Genomic DNA, 20,576 nt, shown 5'->3' with positions numbered 1-20,576 from the left:
TTGCTCACCTCTGCTGGTTATGCCTCAGGTGGACCTGGCAGATAGGAGATTAGTTGGGAAGAGGTATGAGATAGATGCTCCTGGGACCCAAAAATAGACACCTCAGGACAGCAAGATGAGCTGTGGGGACAGATGATGGAGGTCAGGGGACAGAATGCAATTCACCTCTGCTGGTTGTGCTCCAGGTGGACCTGGCTGGTCTATTCTCAGTTTCTTATAATTCTTAATGTGGTGTTGTTGTAAAAATATAAAAATAAAAAGTATTGTTGGTCTTTTACCCCGCTAGGTCTGCACTGTGGTGCCCCAAGATATCTGCTAGGTATCTTGGCAGAAACACATCCTAGCCGCACACTTTCTTACACCCAAACCCTCACATAAAAGAACACACAACACAACAATCTTTGACCCAATTGGCAAGATATAATTGCCCACTTAAACATACAAAGCCCGGTACCATTCATCCCTTGAGAACATTAATAACAACCTGTAAATACACAGAGCAGAATCTTTTTTTTTTTTGCTCATGAATAATTTATTTTTCATTTCAAAGTTTCAGTAACAGAGTGGTAAATGTTTTGTGTTTCCCCTTTAATGCAGGAACAATGATATCAAAATACTTGCATTTCTTTTTTTTTTTTTTTTTTTATTAACTTGAGTATTTATTTACATTCCGAGTGTTATTCCCTTTCCGGGTTTCCGGGCAAACATCCCCCTAATCCCTCCCCCTCCCCTTCTTTATGGGTGTTCCCCTCCCCACCCTCCCCCCATTGCCACCCTTCCCCCAACAATCACGTTCACTGGGAATTCAGTCTTAGCAAGACCAAGGGCTTCCCCTTCCACTGGTGATCTTACTAGGATATTCATTGCTACCTATGAGGTCAGAGTCCAGGGTCAGTCCATGTATAGTCTTTAGGTAGTGGCTTAGTCCCTGGAAGCTCTAGTTGCTTGGCATTGTTGTTTATAAGGGGTCTCGAGCCCCTTCAAGCTCTTCCAGTTCTTTCTCTGATTCCTTCAGTGGGGTCCTATTCTCAGCTCAGTGGTTTGCTGCTGATATTCGCCTCTGTATTTGCTGTATTCTGGCTGTGTCTCTCAGGAGAGATCTATATTTGGCTCCTGTCGGCCTGCACTTCTTTGCTTCATCCATCTTGTCTAATTGGGTGGCTGTATATGTATGGGCCACATGTGGGGCAGGCTCTGAATGGGTGTTCCTTCTGTGTCTGTTTTAATCTTTGCCTCTCTATTCCCTGCCAAGGGTATTCTTGTTCCCCTTTTAAAGAAGGAGTGAAGCATTCACATTTTGATCATCCATCTTGAGTTTCATGTGTTCTATGCATCTAGGGTAATTCAAGCATTTGGGCTAATAGCCACTTACCAATGAGTGCATACCATGTGTGTTTTTCTGTGATTGGGTTACCTCACTCAGGATGATATTTTCCAGTTCCAACCATTTGTCTATGAATTTCATAAACTCATTGTTTTTGATAGCTGAGTAATATTCCATTGTGTAGATGTACCACATTTTCTGTATCCATTCCTCTGTTGAAGGTCATCTGGGTTCTTTCCAGCTTCTGGCTATTATAAATAAGGCTGCGATGAACATAGTGGTGCACGTGTCTTTTTTATATGTTGGGGCATCTTGTGGGTATACGCCCAAGAGAGGTATAGCTGGATCCTCAGGTAGTTCAATGTCCAATTTTCTGAGGAACCTCCAGACTGATTTCCAGAATGGTTGTACCAGTCTGCAATCCCACCAACAATGGAGGAGTGTTCCTCTTTCTCCACATCCTCGCCAGCATTTGTTGTCACCTGAGTTTTTGATCTTAGCCATTCTCACTGGTGTGAGGTGAAATCTCAGGGTTGTTTTGATTTGCATTTCCCTTATGACTAAAGATGTTGAACATTTCTTTAGGTGTTTCTCAGCCATTTGGCATTCCTCAGCTGTGAATTCTTTGTTTAGTTCTGAACCCCATTTTTTAATAGGGTTATTTGTCTCCCTGCGGTCTAACTTCTTGAGTTCTTTGTATATTTTGGATATAAGGCCTCTATCTGTTGTAGGATTGGTAAAGATCTTTTCCCAACTGTTGGTTGCCGTTTTGTCCTAACCACAGTGTCCTTTGCCTTACAGAAGCTTTGCAGTTTTATTAGATCCCATTTGTCGATTCTTGATCTTAGAGCATAAGCCATTGGTGTTTTGTTCAGGAAATTTTTTCCAGTGCCCATGTGTTCGAGATGCTCCCCTAGTTTTTCTTCTATTAGTTTGAGTGTGTCTGGTTTGATGTGGAGGTCCTTGATCCACTTGGACTTAAGAATCTTAACATCACCTGCCATCTTGTCCTGCCACAGCTTCTCCCCTCTCTCCCTCCGGTCTCTTCCTCTCTCCCCTAGACTCCTCCTCTTCCTTCAAACTTCTCTCCCACCCATCCTTCCTTCTCCTCCAATGACAGGCCTCCTTCTATCCTGTACCTGCCCCTCACCAGTACTTTACAAATTCAATGGAGAGGTGGTCCTGGTGAAGTCACAGGAGTTCTGAGTCCTTGACTAGGCAGCTGTCCTTGGGGCAGTGGAATTAGCATCAAAATACAGTAACTTCAGGGCAAACCACAACAGTGTGGTCATGCTTTTCGATGACCATGTTTTTGGATATTTTTGTTTGTTTGCTTGCTTGCTTTGTTTTTGTTTGCTTGGTTTGTCTTTCTTCTGCAGTGGGGATTTGGGTGTACTTTTCAAATGTATCAAGTTCTGTGTATGCCCAGTTCCGTTATTATCTGATACTGAGGCCTCTAAAGTACACCATGTCTACAGTGGAAGTACACCTCTGCTTAGTGATCAACAGTGAAAACTCAGGCACGTCCCTACGCCCAATTCTTCATCCTCAGCACCCCCTGGATACTGCATGTAACTCTCCAACCATGTCCCTTGACTCGATCGTTCTTCCTCTGCTCTTAAATGTTTCTTACTGATATCTGACAGCCCGACTCAGAACTCTCAAGTTTATAACTTTACTTTCCATGGTCTACACATCCATTTCTTACTGGACATGTCTGTGGTCAGGATTCAGTAGTCCCTCTAGCTTGGCATGTTTGGTTTGTGGTTTTTTTTGTTTTGTTTTGTTTTGTTTTTTTTTTTTAATGTTCTCCTCATGAACTGTACTCTGCCTCTACTTATCTTAATAATCTCACTTTGTCAGGGAGAATCCATAGTTTACTGCTCTGACATTTAATTTGTCTCCTTTTTACAGAGCAAATGGCAACTGAATTAACAGTTTCAAATTGACATAGCTGGTGACTGGAGGATTAACGGATCCAGGAAAGGAGTTGGGACTTCCCAAGTGTACTTCAGTCGACAGGACAAGCATAGCTTAAAATAAAAACCAAGTAGACATCAAACATCACTGAAGGGTATATTTTAGAAATGAACTTAAAAATCTTTCCCCTGCCAAATGGCAGAGGCATTTTCATCCACTTTTGGAAAGGAATGCTGTTATTAGTCACAGTATTTAAACTTGGGCTTTGACCAGGCAAAATAAGTATTAAAATCAGACTTAACATGTCTGAAGCAAATTTTTGTTTCCCTCAACCCTCTGAAATGAATCTTTCCCCTCACCTTTCCTGGTGTTGTGCCTAGGGCAGCGTGTTTGAGGTATTTTGCTAGAACACTCAAGGCCACATTCTCCTCTTCCTCTACTCACACACAAACATTTGTCTACTCTGACCAGCCATGCCTCAGCAGCTCTCAGGCTTACTCACGTCTTCCCATCTTTAATCTTTTCACTTTCTTACTTAGTTATTATGAATCTCTTGATCTTTAAGCCTCTAGTGTATTTGGAGATAGACTAACTGTTATCTCACTAACTTGCTCAGACATTTAAATGGCATCCTCTTTTCTACTGGGGTTAGAATAGACTCCTCCATCTATATTGGAGCCCTTTTGTGCAACACATGACTCTTCAATATTTCTATTAGTCCTTTGAAATGTGTTTTAATCATATTACACACTCTCTCCCTCTTCTCAGACCCACCCCTCCTTCTCCATCAACCCAACATTGTATCTTCTTTTCCCCTATCAAGACAAATTGCATAACCCAAACATTCTTGGATGTATGGTTTTTCCAAAGGATCATGGTTACTTACCAGGGGCTATACGCATAGAGAGAATTGACTCCCTCTCTCAATAACTATCAATTGTTAATAGTCCCAAGGATAGGGTGAGAGTTCATACCTAAATCCCTTCAAAACCCTATTTGGGTTTGGCTTGCCTTGAGCTTAGATAGGACTCATGCATGCTATCACAATCATCATAAGTTCATATTCGTAGCTGCCCTGATGTGTCCTAAAGACACTCTTTTCTTGTAGTCATCTGCTACCTCCTCCAGAGTCCTCTTCTGCAATGATACCTGAACCATAAGAGGAAGTTGTGTGGTATATACGTCCCATTTAGGGTTGAATATTCTGCAATCTTTTATTCTATCTGTAGCTTGGGCAATTGTGGAGCTCTGTGCTAATCACCATTTACTGCAAATAGAAGTTTCTCTGATGTGGAGAGATTCATTAATCTATAGAGATAATGTTTAGGAAGTGATTAGAGTTTATGTTCACTTGGCATATTAATAATAGTAGGTTTTGTTCTAAGGCCTTTGACCTACCTAGCTATGCATTTACAGCTTAATAATGGTGTCAAGAGTAGGTTTCATCTTGTGGACTGGAAATTAAAGCCAATTACAAAGTAGTTAGTTACTCTTACAATGTTGGTACCACATTACACCAGTGGACATGTCTTCCCAGGACAATATTATTGTACCTCTCAGGATTCATATCAGGGTAAGATTGGTTATATCACTTTTCTGCTTTGATAGTATGCACAGTATCATCAAACACTATTAAAGGGATCCAACAGTTTTTAGATCAGTACCAGCTTGGTTTCTACATGTTCTATGATTCAAATATATGGTGTCTCCAGCAGAAGGGTTCCTGCCCCACATTTACAGGTGTGTCTATTATAAGCCATTGGTGCATAGAGTGTGAATAATCCCTAGTAGTTTGTGCGTTTCCTTGGACATATAATGCCAACAGTCATCTCCACATGCATCTCTGGCACTTGAAAGGGCTTCTCTATTCTCATTCCTAATCTCCATTTATTAATATACAATAAGCTTATGCACATAACAGCCTTGTGGCTAGGTACAGCCCTTTAACCTGTTTGATGTGAAATTGTTTTGGAGCAGACATATGATGCCTACCTCTCTATTGTCTGTCTCGCTGGATTTGGAATCACTTAGGAAACATACATCTGAGTATGTCACTTTCAGAGACGTTTAGCTGAGGGAGGAAGACCCACCCTGAGTATAGGTGGTGCCAGTTCATGGGATGGGATCCTGTACTGGATCAAAAGGAGAACTCAAGCTTAGCTCCAGCATTTAGCTCTCCTCTCTCTAATGGCAGATACAATGTTACCAAGCATCCAGTGCCTTTTGTGCCATGCCTTCCTTACCATGATAGACTGCACTCCCCAACTGTGAGCCAAAATAAACCTGTCCTTAATTAAAGTGGCTTCTGTCTGATATTTTGTCATATTACTGAGGAAAGTAATACAATGGGAATGCCCATTACTTTCCATATAATCATATACAACCCAGTTCACCTACTGACATTGTAGCCCATTTAGTTTTGTACAAGTACACTCTACAATGCTCATACCATAACCAAATTATGAAAGGATTCTTTTCTTATTAAATAATACATATGTGCGTTTCTATTGGCTTTTGCAATATAACAGCAGGACACTATAACTCCAATAGACATCCACTGGACTACTCTTCCTAGTTCCTATAAAGCACCTCTGACGATCCTTGCAATACATTTTTGGTCAGTAATAATGACCCTGAATTGATTACAAATCAATATGTTTCCAACAAAAGTGTGATGAGTGTCTCTCATGTGTTATTTATGCAGAAAACAGAACAGATGTGTACTTCCCCTCCAGAAGTCCACAGTCTAAAGTATAACAAAGTTATAAGGCTATAAAATCATCTATAGCAGGAGAAGTGGAATAAGGCAAGGCCTCCTGGCAACACAGAGGGAGGACTTAACATTGAGAGGCAGTAAAGCGGTAAAGAATACAGCTGGGGTGGGGTGGAAATTGTATATAGGAACTTATCAGGGTGATAAGGGGTCAAAGGGCAGACAGGTGTGCTGTTTCCCTTTTTCATATGTGTACATTCTAGCAACATTCCCTGCCTTTGGCTTCAGGGAAATCTGACATCTGATACTTCTTAGAACCCCATTACTTCCCTTTTTTGTGCAAAGCCCATTGTGGTTTAGACAGGGAATGTGGACCACACAGCACTCTGGCCGGCCCCGTGTATGTATTGCTATTACCCTGTGCTCACTCTCAGCCCCACTGCTGCTGCCTACATCCCGGCTCTCTGGAATCATGAGCTTCTAGAGCATCACACAGAGCTCCAGAACAGAGTACGGTGAGTGATGGGACATAAATACTAAGCTTCATAATGCCCTTTTCCATGTGCACGCCCTACTGTCCCACGGAGCTCCACTTACAGATCATAGATTCTAAAACACCAGCAAGACCACAGCGGCAGACAGAGTTGAAACACAGAGTTTGTGCAACTCGTGAGTTCTAGTTTGTGTGCCCACGAAGCTGGCCCTACCCAGAATGTTCAAAAAGGTGAGTGTCACAGGCGAAAGCTGGGTCGCTCCTGGATTCACTTAGAACCCTTCATTCACTCTTACTAACCTTACTAAAGAAAACTTCAAGTCCAAAACTTTCCACTTAATCAGGCTGTATCAAGCAGAGGAAGAGAAACCATGAGCCATTTTTCTCTCAGCTGTTTTTGGACTCCATTGACCTGCTCTGGTCTTAATAACTATGTTTTTTTCTAGCTGCCAGCCTCATACTCACAGTCACATTTTAGGTAGTCTGCGTGCTTTTTAAATAATCTAATCAAATCTATACCTTCACATCATTTCTTCTTGTTAGGCACAGTCTTATAACACAAAGTCAAAATGTGCAGAATTTCCAGCTCTCTGTTTAAAGGAGCAAAAGCCTAAGAGTGAGTGATTACTGGGCTGTAGATACTTTAATGACATTAACTAGTAGGTGTCAGTTCAGTTTGGAAAATGGTGGGTTGGAAAAATTATAGTCTAAATGTTTCTCTTTCCTATGGGATAGAAATGACCAGTAGAAGGGAGAAGAAATTATTCTTTACTTAAAACCACTTTTGTCAGTGACTTAAGAAATATCATCAGTTCTGCTTCCTGATGATGAAGATTGTATATTATACTCATTGGCCATTCATTCTCTTGTCTGTTATGATAACAGAGTCTTTATTTTTAATTATTAACTATATTTTAACTTCTTTCATATATTATAAACTGACTTCAGTTTCCCTTCCCTCCCCTTCCATCAGTGATGTCCCTTCCCCCCCCCTTCCCTCCCTCCCAGATCCACCTCCCTTCAGAAAAGAGCAGGCCTCTCAGGGATATCGAGCAGATATGGCATAACAAGCTACAATAAGACCGGGCACATACTATCACAAAGCAACCCAGTAGGAAAAGTGTCCCATAAGCAGGTAAAAGAGTCAGAGGTAGCCCCTGCTTTCACTGTTAGGAATCCCACAAGAGGACAAGTCACTCAGCTATAACATACAGACAACTCAATTCAGACTTCTAAAGGCTTTCTTATTTCTGTGAGCCCCAGTGAGGCCTGGTGGTCAGTCGATTCTGTGGGCCATGTTCTCATAGTGTTCCTGATCCCCATGGTTCCTCCCATCCTTCCGACCCTTCCTCCAAAAAAACTCCCTCAGCTCCTCCTAATATTTGGCTGTGGGATGTCGTATCCATTCACATCAGTTCATGAGTGAAGTCTCTTTGGTCCCCCTAGTGATGATTATCACACATGATGAACACATACTATTGTGCTTTCTACTTGTACAAAATCAGCATTGCCAGCTTCTACACTCAGTGAGCACACGTGGCTTTTGGTCTCCATGCCTCGCTTTTTCATTTGATGTAATATCCTCTCATTCCATCTAGAAAGCACTGATTTCGTAACACATTCAAGGAAATGCATTACTTATTTTCATTCTTCATAAAAATAATGGGAGGTTCTGTTGTGACGCTCAGTAGACAGCTGTCGCACATAGGGTTGGACTGGATACTTGACATTACTGCGAAGATCTGATCCCATGCTAATGGTCAGTAAATATTTCTAGGAAAGTATCTTCTGAATTAGGAAGGGGATGTATATGAATATGTTCTAATATAATTAAAAGATAATATGTATGTGATAATATAATAAAGATAATTTGACTTTCACTTTACTTTTCAAGAAAAAATTAAAGATCTAGGCATTTAGTAATATCTTTTAAGAGCTATATATCTAGTAATATTTTAAAGAAATACCTTAAAACATTAAAGTTGACATTTTTGAATTAGTATTTTATTAGAGAACACAATCTAATTTATAAATCTGAACCATGAAGGACTCAGTAGATAATTATAATCTTGAAGGCATTTCAAATGCATCTTAATGGGACTCCATCAACCAACCAACCAGAGGCCATGTTTAAATTTTTAAACAGCACATTAAATAATTAAACAGCATAACAAATTATGTTTTGGGTAACTGTCACAGCCTAATTTTTTGAGTACTCTCAAAAAAGAAAAAAAAGTATATAAAAATGGTTCATTAGAGATTCTCTGAAGTCCCAAACACTAATGCTAGGCATATGTCACTCCCGGAAGGAAACAGGGCTCAAGTTCTCTGCTGGAAATAGATTAAATAGAAGCCCAACTGTTGCTGAAGTCTTTGAGGACACACCCCAAACATTTTCAGACTTTCATAGCGAAGAATACGCTGACAAAGCAGCTTTCTCCTTCTGTCAGAACCTTTGCTGCTTTGATAAATACCTTTGTTTAACTGAGTCAATGATTGGAGTCCCTAATCTGCCTTGCCATGGCACGATTTCTCATGACTTTAAAAGACCAGACTAGGAGCTGCAGGAAAACTTGTCTGGTTTTGTATTCCACTTCCTGTCTTTGTTGACCCAAATTCCCTTGTTGGACAATTGGAAGAAAACTGTTAGATATTTTCCAGTATTGCCAGCATCCGGTGTCATGGTACATTTTTTTTTCCACTCGAGATGTGTTTGACAAATTTCAAAGTGGCTCTTGTCACTCACTTCCTTTCTGGATTTCAGGACTATTTCCCAAATACCAGAAAGTGTTAGCTAAGAGTGCAGCCTTTCCGTGTTACAGATACTCGTACATCCCCTACAGTGGTTTCTCTTTCTGGGAGTTTAAAAACCACCATTTTCCATGTAGATGACTTCAACCCTAAACAATAAAATCATCTTTGCTTGTGATGATATGATAGATAAATTCCTATAACAACACAAGGCGACATTTCATATGGCATGTCTATACTGGTATGAGTTTTTTTAAGTCTTGTTTTGTTTCCAGGCAGAGTCTTATTAGCCCAGGCTGTCTTTGAACTTGTTATGTAACTGAGAATGACTTTTGACTCCTGATCTTCCTTTCTCCATCTTCCAGCCTGAGATGATAAGCCTACCTGTAACTACCATTTCCACCTAAATGTGTCTGTTTGTTTTAAAAGCTCTGGGGATTATACCAGAGGCTCATGTATGCCTGGCAATCACTCTATCAATTCAACTACCAGCCTGGTCAACCAATTATATTTTTGATGGAATAAAAGATTTGGGGGTTCTTTGTTTTAAAGTCTAGCTGGAAATATAGTCCAAAGGATCTAGAAAGAATTAAATCCGAAATGCTTCATCAGCTTCTGTCTGTCAATCAGGCTTGCAGAAGCAAGACTTAGAGCAACACTTCAGTCAAGACAACGGCCTACGCCATTGACCATCATGGCCAAGCCATTTACTTGACTGGGCAAGGATGGCGGAGTTTGAAGCAAAAGAGGTCAGAAGACTTGGTTTTAAATTCCAATTATCACCAGCGATTGTGTAGTCTTGTAGGAACTGTGTCCCTTCTCCAGCTTCTACTTCTATAAAAGCATAACAGGGGTGACATTTCAGCTATGCCTAACATCTCTCTTTGCTAAGTCCTTTAAAGCAGTCATGGTGCTGGCATTGCTGAAAAGCATAGGTCTGGGGTCTTGCTGGGAGTTAGGGAGCTGCAGTGTTTCTCAAATGATGAGCAATATTGCCTAGACTACTCAAGGCCCTGGGTTTGATGCCAATGCTGCAAAAATGGATGGACCAGTTAAAAGTGAACAACTCAAAGAACAGTAGCCGAGGAGAGGGCATCGGGTAAAGGATTTGCTACCCAAGCATGAGGGCCTAAGTTTGGACCCCCAGTACCCATGTGAAAAACCCATGCCCTAAACAGCCTAGCACTAAGTCGTGGCTATAAACAAATCCTGAGGACTCCCCGGCCAGCCAATCTGTACTACAGGTTCATGGAGAAACACTGCCTCAAAATTAAGGTGCAGAGTAATGAAGTGAGGCCCCATAACCTCTGGACTCCACACATGCATTAGCCAATACTTGCACCCATAAAGCATGCATGTGTGCACATATATACACAATAGCAACACAGTAAAGAGAATGTGGGTGCAGGATATCAAAGTCCTTCACCTGCTGAGATCTACACAGTTCTCCTTATATTAAATCACCAACATATAGTAGGCACACAGACTATTCATGCATGGACTGACTTCTCAACATCCTTAGGGAAGAGCTCCACTGAAGCCCACCCACCTTTCTTAATTAGCTATATCAATACTTATGAGATACCTGATTCAAAATATCTATTCAAACCTGGGGGTATGCCAGAAAAGCAGACTATTCCTCCTTGAGAGTCCTGCAAAGGCAGAGATAAGATCCACAGCACAGGAGAGATGGAGTACTGGAGAGGCTCTAGTAAACATCTGGGACTATGTTTTTAGCTGCAAGTCTCAGTGTCTATGGGTTCAAGATCTCCATAGTAAACAGAGAAGTAAAATATGTATCACACCAATCTGTCTTAGATGCTTCAATAAACATTAAACATAGAAAACTTTAGAGCTGGAAGGTTCAAATTCCAGCTCTAATTCCACACCAGGGGATTATTTTTAATGATATTTTCTGTAGTGTGTTAGCATGCTATATAATTCTAAAACCTGTCTTATATGAAATTAAAATGAAAAAACCCACCCTAGTCAAGACATCGATCATTTCTCTTCTAACTGGCTTTCCCCTAGACTAACTACACAGAGTTCTTGTAGTCTTAGAATCATCACCAGGCTTTCAAACCCAAGATTCTATATCCAGCATAAAGTAAATAAATGTAAATGCAAATTAGATTTTTAAATGTAACATTTGAGAACCAGCAGAAAGCACACACATCATAATGTTTGCCAAAGTATTTCTCTGGGGAGTGGGGGAGCATGTAGGGAGGTGAAGTCCAGGCTTGGCTTTACTTGCTTCTTGAACTTGGAGCCTTGACTTTGCTTTCAAAGGTTCTCAGTGCTGCCATCAGTAAGGTGACTATGGTACTCATGAAAGCAATGGACTAATGGTGACTTCAGGGGAGCAAATGGTCATTGAGTCCTGAGCTTTTCCAGACAGGAGTAGAGAGGGCACAGCTAAAGTGTGAGGGTCACTAACGTTCTCTTCCCAGCCCAGCTCTGTCATCATCTGAAAGCTGGGGGTTCACTGATTACCTTAATGATGTGTGTTTGAATGTGATCTTTGGATAACTGTCCTACTGGCTATTTCCTACTGGGAATGGCAAGTTGCCGAATGTGATCCTGGTTCTCTGCAATTGTGTTCATTGTTGTGCCTTCTGCGTGCTTTGGGTTGTGTGGGATGTCCTAGATGCAAACGTCACCAGCAGCATTGCCTGTGAGAAACACTTACTCCATCTCCCCAACCCTCTCTGTCTAGGGTTGGATTTCTCTGAGCTATTTTATGAAGATGAAAGGCCTTGGATATACTGAGCTTTTGTCAATACAGGAAAATATTTGAGGTTGTATACTTTTCAAATGGTCCTTCAGTCCCAGAAAATTTGTGAGATCCCAGATACTTTTGGATTTCTGTTATCTTTTTGTCTTCCTCCGTCGTAACTGTTATTCATTGGGTACTTGCTATGTTCCAAGCACACATGAAGAGTCTAATGAAACATCTTATTTTATAGATGTCAAAATGTATAGGCAAAGATCTGATTTTAGACAGGTGTGTTAATCAGGGTTCTCCAGAGTCACAGAACTTATGAAATGTCTCTATATATTAAGGGAATTTATTTTGATGGCTTACAACCAGTAGTCCAACTAACCCAGCAATGAGGAGCTGTGATTGTGAAGTCCAAGAATCTAGTAGTTGCTAAGTTCCACCAGGTTAGGTGTTTCACCTGGTCTTCTATAGAAGCTGGAATCCTAAAAAAGTAGGTCTCAACAGATATGCTGGCAGGCAAAGAAGAGTGAATCTTCCTTCTTCCAGAGTCCTTCTGTAGGCCTCCAGCAGAAGGTTTGACCCAGATTAAAGGTGTGTACCACTATATCTGGATCTGCAACTTCCTTTGTCCCAGGTTGGCCTTGAATTTAGAGATCTGCTTGCCTCTGTCTCCTGGGATGAAAGGCATGTACTACCATATCTGGGCCATCACCTGGGACCAGGTGATCCAACACCGGAACCTGTGGGACTGTTTCATATACAAACTCTAAGAGACCCTTTGCTTTTTTCCCACAAGTTCAGACAGTTTGCCCTGACCTAGCAGGATTCTGAAAGACATACCTTCCTAATCAAAATACACATGGGGATGTTGTTGATGGTCAGTGGTGGCGGCAAGCTAAAGTTTCTTCATATTCTGTCCGGCAATACCTTAAGCCCATTAAGGCATTATTTTACTTAATTCCACAGAAAGGAAACAGCACATAAGAATGTGAGGAGGGCCCAGAGTGATAAGATAGGGCACAAAAAGGCATATCTATCAGAATGTTCTCTAAGCATTGGGTGACTTTGGGTATGATTATAAGCAGTCACTTCCTTATTGTTACAGAGGAAGGGATAACTGTCATGGATAACTGTCCTTAACTTTACTCTCTGTCTTAGTTAGGGTCTTAGTCCTATGAACAGACACCATGACCAACAAGTGTAAGTTTTATAAAGGACAACATTTAATTGGGGCTGGCTTATAGGTTCAGAGGTTCAGTCCATTATCATCAAGGCAGGATCATGGCAGCATCCAGGCAGGCATGGTGCAGGAGGAGCTGAGTTCTACATCTTCAGCCGAAGGAAGCCAGGAACAGACTGAGCATCCCCAGGCAGCTAGGAGGAGGGTCTCCAAGCCTACCCCACAGTGACACACTTCTTCCAACAAGGCCATACCTTCTAATGGTGCCACTTCCTGGGCCAAGCATATGCAAACCATCACACTCTCTTGGTTTGTTTGTTTATTTGTTTGTTTTGTTTTGTTTTGTTTTAACATAACCTGATCTTTTGTGACATTATTCAGCTCTGGCACTAAGTGTCTAAAGCAATTGCAACATGAAATTGTGTCTTCATGGCCTATTAAGTCCGTTTTGGAAACAAAATAATCCAGAGTCTGGGTCCAAGTGAAAGAGAACACACGAATAGTCATCAAGAGGCAGCCTGGCCTGTGACATCCAGAAACCTGCCTCTAATGAGTTGACAGAATGTCTGGACTACATGAGTCCTTGGAACAGGGAAGTCACAAGCACCCTTGCCATGTTCTGGGGATGAATGTAAAGATTCTAACTTGCACGTCAGTGCTAGAATCCAGGAAATAGTTCCAGAATGTTGTATGCTAAACCCTTTCTACTCAGTTTTCCTTACTTATCACTCAGAAATGGGAGAAAGGGAACAAAAGGCGGGCGCTAGCAAAACTGTGTAAAAACCTTAAGCTTTCCTGAGCTCCACAACTCCCACCAAACAGGATCATAACTTAGAAGAATACTTCTGGAAGTCCTGTCTCAGCCTGGGGAATAGAAAGAGGGTGAGGGGTGATTCCCTTTAATTTGGTGAGGATTTCAAATGGTGTTATAAGTGTGGATCAAGTCCACAGCATGTCCACTGAGAGTTCCACATTCTTGTGGAACAAAGAATTGGACGAGATATCCTGAGAGTAACGGGATAAAAGACAGTTTATTAAGAAAGAGAGAAACACTGTGGAGAATGGGAATGGGCTAGAGGCCAAGACAGGTTCCAGAGTCAAAAGCCTGCACCACCTGAGTTCAAATCCTTTTACATGTCATCTCTTGTCTACAAGAGTCATGTCCAGCTGACCTCCCCAGCTCCCACACACTGTTTTGTTACATGTAGCAGCTGGTGATGTTTCCAATCTTCCCATCCAATGGCCCCTTTCACATTAATATCAATGTCTCTTTCTCCACCCCTATTATCCTGCCATGGTAGCAGGCCATCTTTTGAGCTAATTAATAATAGAACATTACAATGAAAATGGCATGTAAGGATGTGAAGATATTCATTATATTTGCCTTCTAACAACTGGATGTTTCTTAAGATGCTTTGAGTTAACACAGTAGAGGACTGAACGACACTTCCAGAAACCCTATTAAAATGGCATAGCAATCCCAGTGTCTTTTGGGGAACTCTGTGTAGCCCTCAGACCATCTGACTTTCCAGATGCTGAGTCTCTTCCTGGCTTCCTTCGGGTGAAGATGTAGAACTCAGCTCCTCCTGCACCAAGCCTGCCTGGATGCTGTGATGCTGTCATGCTCCTGCCTTGATGATAATGGACTGAACCTCTGAACCTAGAAGCCAGCCCCAGTTAAATGTTGTCCTTTATAAAACTTACACTCGTTAGTCATGGTGTCTGTTCACAGCAATAAGACCCTAACTAAGACAGAGAGTAAAGACCTGTAAGGGGGAAACGAATAGCAAAGGAAATCTAGAATTCACACACACACACACACACACACACACACACACACACACACACACACGCATGCATGCACATATGCACACATGCATGCATGTGCATGTGTGCACAAACACACATATACATATATGTACATATACACATATGTATACGTATACATATATACACATATATGCATACACACATATTCACACACACCCATCATACAGAGAGAGAGAGAGAGAGAGAGAGAGGGAGACAGAGAGAGGGAAGGAGGGAGGGAGGGAGGGAGGGAGGGGGGGAGAGGGAGGGGGAGAGGGAGAGGGAGGGAGGGACGGAGAGAGAGAGGAGAGGGAGAGGGAGAGGGAGAGAGTTTGAGAGAAATGTGGAAGGGAAGTTAGGAATTATAACTTGCATTCCAATTTGGATCCTGTCTATCATACTCCGGTGGTCAGACTCATACAACAAGCACTTTAGCCACTGAGCCCTCCCGTTGAGCCAGGTCCTCATTTAGAAAAGCAAAAGCAAAAACAAAATGAACTTTATTTTCCGGAAGTAGAAAAAAGTTCATAATCTAAATTTTCAAAATATTTTAGTACGACTTTTTGTCCCCATGCCTCTAAATTTATTCCCCCTTCCTAAGCATTTTCACTGTTGATTTTGACATTTATTGGCACATTTACACAGTGTAACGGTATCTTTTGGCTCTTCTTAAAATGTGTAGGCACCGACTACCAAATAAAGACTTCCTTATGGAAAGTGGATCTCTGTGTCCTCTGTCCCCACCTCTCTCTCCATGAGACCACTGTGATTATGTAAACATTTAAGTTGAAGGACAGTGGATAGGGCACAAAGGGTGATCCAGACTAGAAAATGTGAAATGGATGATTTTCGTTGTTTTAAAATAAAGTTGGCTAAAGTTGCGCCTAGCGGAAAACACTGTTAAAGCAGTGAAGACGTTCCCAAGTAGTGTGTGGCCCTGGCCTGGGTGGTCGGCTTTGCCCCTGTCAGGTGCACCCTGACTTCAGCGTCTCAGCAGACCACACACTGAGGACTCTGTTAGATCAGCCTTGGAGCCATTGGCTGGCCATTGCTGCTGCTAAGGGCATTCTGGCCTGCCAGCACCACAGAGCCCATTTAACTGTTAAATATTAGTTTAAAAGGCTTCTGTTCAAATTGCTTTTGAAACTTTCTCTTCGAAATTTTCTCAGAAAAATGTAGAACTTTAGAACAATATATATCTATCCAAACTTTAAATGTGTATTATCTATAAATAATAACTTTAGCTATGTTGTTTCCCAAATAGTATATCAATGGTATAAAGTGTTTGTCCCTGTGTATATACTACAATCATTCTAAGCTATATCTAGATCTAACATCATGGCACTTTAAATTGCTGGAAAAAGAAAAAAAAAACACTTTTTATAGACGTTGCTCTAGCAACTTTATGTCATGGCAATTTTGAGTAGAATGTAGAGATTTTTTCCATATAGCTCTCCCTTCACACGTATACTCCCCTCCTCTTTATTAACGCCTGCCACAGCTGGATCTGTTCGTACCTAATGAACCTGTTCTGACACACCGCCACCCACAGCCCATAGTTTACCTTGGGTCTCACTCCTAGTGTTGTGTGTTTTATGGGTTTGGATAACTCTGTAGTGACGTATATCTACCACAATAGCAACACATAGCCATTTCATGGCCCCGAAAACATGCTGTGCTCTGCCTCTGAATTCATTATGTTTTGTTTTTTTCCCACAAGATTACCTACAGTCTTCTTTAAAATTGCCTTCAGAATAGTTAATAAATTTGACATTTTTGACTTTTATTGACTTTTCTCTGTTGACCACAGTATTTTTACTAAGAAAAAAGAAAACACTCTCCCTATATGTACTGGGATATATTTTATAGTTACAGAGCAAAATCCACTCAATCAGGGATACTCTGAAGGGAGTTATTCGATTGTATAAATATTTTAGTCTATCTAAAGGCACTGCCTCATGCCCTTTGTTTAGAGTGTTTTCTTTTTCAAACATTTTTTCAAAGACAAAACACAGTGATCCAATATCCTCTACTTGCAATTACTTTAATGATTTGCCAGATTTAGATGCTGCAGAATGGCAGGCCTTCTTAATTCTATTCCCCCATGATTTCCACCTAACGATGACAGTCCTTGAAAAGACTCTTCTCATTGGTTAAAACACTTCAAAACACTATTATGCTTGTGATCTCCAAATCAAATCTGTTCACCATTTGAGTTACTCTTGCTTCGCCTGTTTAATTCCTTCCCGGGGTTTAGAAGAAAATTCACAATGCCTTTCCATCTGAAATTTTTGTTTTTAAGAATTGAAATCTCTGGTTTTCAAAGGCCAAAGCTTGGTGTTTTGGTGTATATTAGCATTTTGGTGAGGAGCTTCCTACCGTCTGAAATTTTACAGTTCTAGTTTACAAATGTTCTTCAGCATGGTAGGAAGTACAGGCATGGGTAGAGATATTCTAGGCTCTTTTCCAAACAATTACAACAAACAGAGCATCTTAGTAATAGTGACTACCTCAGTAAAGTGGGTCAAACATTTACACATTTTTCAATACATATGTTATTTGTATGCAGCTGTGCTGTCGTTTACTATGTATGCAACAGCATCATGTCTAAAAGGCAATGCACATATACCCTTTTTAAAATTACTTTGCTGGCATGGTAGTGCAAACCTGTCATCCCAGCACTTAGAAGGCAAGATCAGAAGAACCGAAGCCTAAAGACAAGACTGGGCTGTACGGAGAAGACCCTGTCTTCGCGGAATTCTGTCTTAGATGGTGACTGCAACGCTAATGATCATCTCAACTTTCAGCAAATCATAACTTTACTTTTTGAGAGGTGTGTGTTTGTGTGTGTGTGTGTGTGTGTGTGTGTGAGAGAGAGAGAGAGAGAGAGAGAGAGAGAGAGAGAGAGAGAGAGAGAGAGAAGGGAATCCATTTCTTAGTGAGATGCAACATACTCTCCCAGGATAGGCAACCCACAACAGATCAAAATACAGATACTATCGAAGAGCAACTTAGTGAACTGGTGAGTTTTATTGGGGTGACTTCAGGACTGAAGATGATTCAGAGACAGCTGTATCACCAAGGCCCACTCCAGCATGGGTACCAGTCCCCATAGCTAGAAACCTAGAGCAAGCACACAGCATAGCCTGTGGCAAATCCTGAGGGCAACTCAACAGGTTGGAGAGTATCCTTTCCAGGTGCCACAGTTAGTCTACATCTCTTTTAGCCAGTGGATCTGGTTTCTGCCTCTCCCCTGCTGGTCTGGTCTCAGAATTTACCAGGCAACTGGTCCTGGTCTCAATGTCTTCTTTGCAACTTGGCTTGATTGAGGAATACTTTCTCTCTTCACTACTTTCTTTCTAAAACTGCTTTTTCTGGAAGTAAGTGGCCTAGAGAATCTGGTCAGTTTCAGGGACTTTCTGTTTGTATTTTCAGTTATTTTCCATCCTGTTCAAGGACCTTTCCTATAGGATGCAATGTTTCAATATTGGCGGAAATTGTTATACAGGACTTTACCCCTTCCTCTGTTTCTTAGAGTCTTCCAGCTCCCTCTTTGGCAATGGTCTCTGAGACTCAGAGGGAGTGACTATAGATGTCTACTTATGACTAAGAATTAGGCTAGTGTGATACTGTAAGAGGCACTTGTTGTCAAGAGCTTTATGAGTTACCATAAATGATGATCTGTGGGCATAAACACTTAAGAGTGCAGTTTGACAAGAACATCACATCCATCTAGTAAAACCATAGAAGTTGCTTCCCCATTGGGACCTATGATCTCCCTAGGCACAGATTTTCATCCTGGTTTACAGTACCAGACATGAACTCCATTTTTTAGGGTAGCCATTACATTCAATCAAAAGGTCCCACAACTATGTTAGCAGAGCCACTGTTGTGCAAACAGATTTTAGTAGGCAGGGTTCATAGCTAAGCAGGAATGTTGGTTACAGTTCTCCACAGGCAGCCTACATGACCCCTCCTGAAACTCCAAAATCCAGCCAGTAAGGTGGGAGTTTCTAGTTCACTTAATTTCTCCATAGTCAAACCACGTCTGTGCAGTAGGGTCTTACCATCTAGTCCTGGCATACAACAGCAGAATGAATAGCCTTTATGATTTGTGGGGCCTCAGGGGCTTCCCTGGCCAACAACACACAGGAAGTAGGTCACCTGTGGCACTGGAGTTTTAATTCTGCAACCTAATAGCTCCTGGGAGTATCCCTCTCCACTCATGTGGGGTATCTTTGGGTTTTTTTTCTCCTTTGAGTTAACCCAGTCCCTGTAGGGTTGTAAGGAAGTACTATTTACATCTGTATGTCTTTCTGATGACTTTCTAAATCTGTAAAACACTCAGGGGTTAGCATTCTGTCATCGATAAACTAAAACCTTTTCCAGAGAATGGGCAGGACAAAGCAACCTCCTAAAGCACTGTCCCTTAACAAACAGTGGTGATAGACAGATAATATTGGTAAAACCCCCTGAAAGTCTGTTGTCATCTGTCCTCACCAAGTGTCTGGTGAACCCAGAAGTTCATGACTAGGAAGATTCTAAACACAATCAAAATCTAATAAACAAGCAAAGGTTCCACCTCTTTGAACCAATTCCTTCCACCGCAGATCCAGACTGGGTACAGAGCATGGTAAAAAGGTGCTAATGTAATTAGCTCCCTGTGACCCTCAGTCATCCTCTGGGCACCATAGTCTGGAGCTCCTCCATGGATGCCCCCTCCAGGTCTCCATTCTTAATGAGCTCAGTAGTCCTGACTGAACTTGTTCAAATCACTTCAGAGCCAAAGGTCAAAGTGACCTTGCTCTCCCCTGCTGCACCTGATGGCTGCCGGGTCAGAGTGGCTCTGAGCTGGCACAGTGGCTGTAGCTGTTTTCTCTCCATCCACCATGCTGAGCTGTTGGATGAAGTCCTGGCTGGCACTATCTCTGCCTCATAACCTTTTGCTGAAAGGAAATGAACCCTCCTTTGATTGGAGGGGGTGGGTAATTACCTACCCTTGGGACAGGCTTGGTTAACAATCTATCATAGTTTCTTTGTGAATAGATCTTCAGGCTTTAAGGCCCCTCAGAGGCTCCTTAGCTCACAGTGAAGAGACTCTAGTCAGCCCAAGCACTGCAAACAGGGCTCTGGCAGGCCTTGCCCTTCTTCCCCATTTCCTCTGCCTTACTAAAAACCATTGAATTCCTAAAGGTGGCCACCAAGGGTCTATTCCCTTATTTGGCCACTTCCTCCTCCTGAGGCTGACTACCAAGGTCCAGCTATCAAACCATTGAAGTCCAGCAATCCAAAGCCCCATTTGGCTTACTTAATTAACATACCCAATTAAAATCAAACACCTCCTGCTAACACAGGGTTTCCCATTTTACCTTGATAAACTGCCATCTTTCCTATGGGCCATGTCTGTCTCCTCTCAATCCAGAGGCAGGCCTTTGTTCTTTGGGACAAATACCCTTCCCCCTCTCCTTTATTCCCTTCCCCTTCTCCCTCATCCTCTGTCTTTGTCCCTTATTCCCTGCCCTCTGTCCTTGCGGAGCAAATACATCTCCATTGTGCTAAGAACATGGTCTTGGGGTGTTCCAAGAGGACTTCAAGGTTCCCTACACACATCTTGGATTTGCATCCTCTCCCCCTCCCCAACACACACACACACACACACACACA

This window comes from Rattus norvegicus, chromosome 7 (genome assembly GCF_021556685.1).
Source record: "Rattus norvegicus strain SHRSP/BbbUtx chromosome 7, alternate assembly SHRSP_T2T, whole genome shotgun sequence".
Classification (NCBI taxonomy): Eukaryota; Metazoa; Chordata; class Mammalia; order Rodentia; family Muridae; genus Rattus; species Rattus norvegicus.
This window is presented reverse-complemented; position numbering follows the sequence as displayed.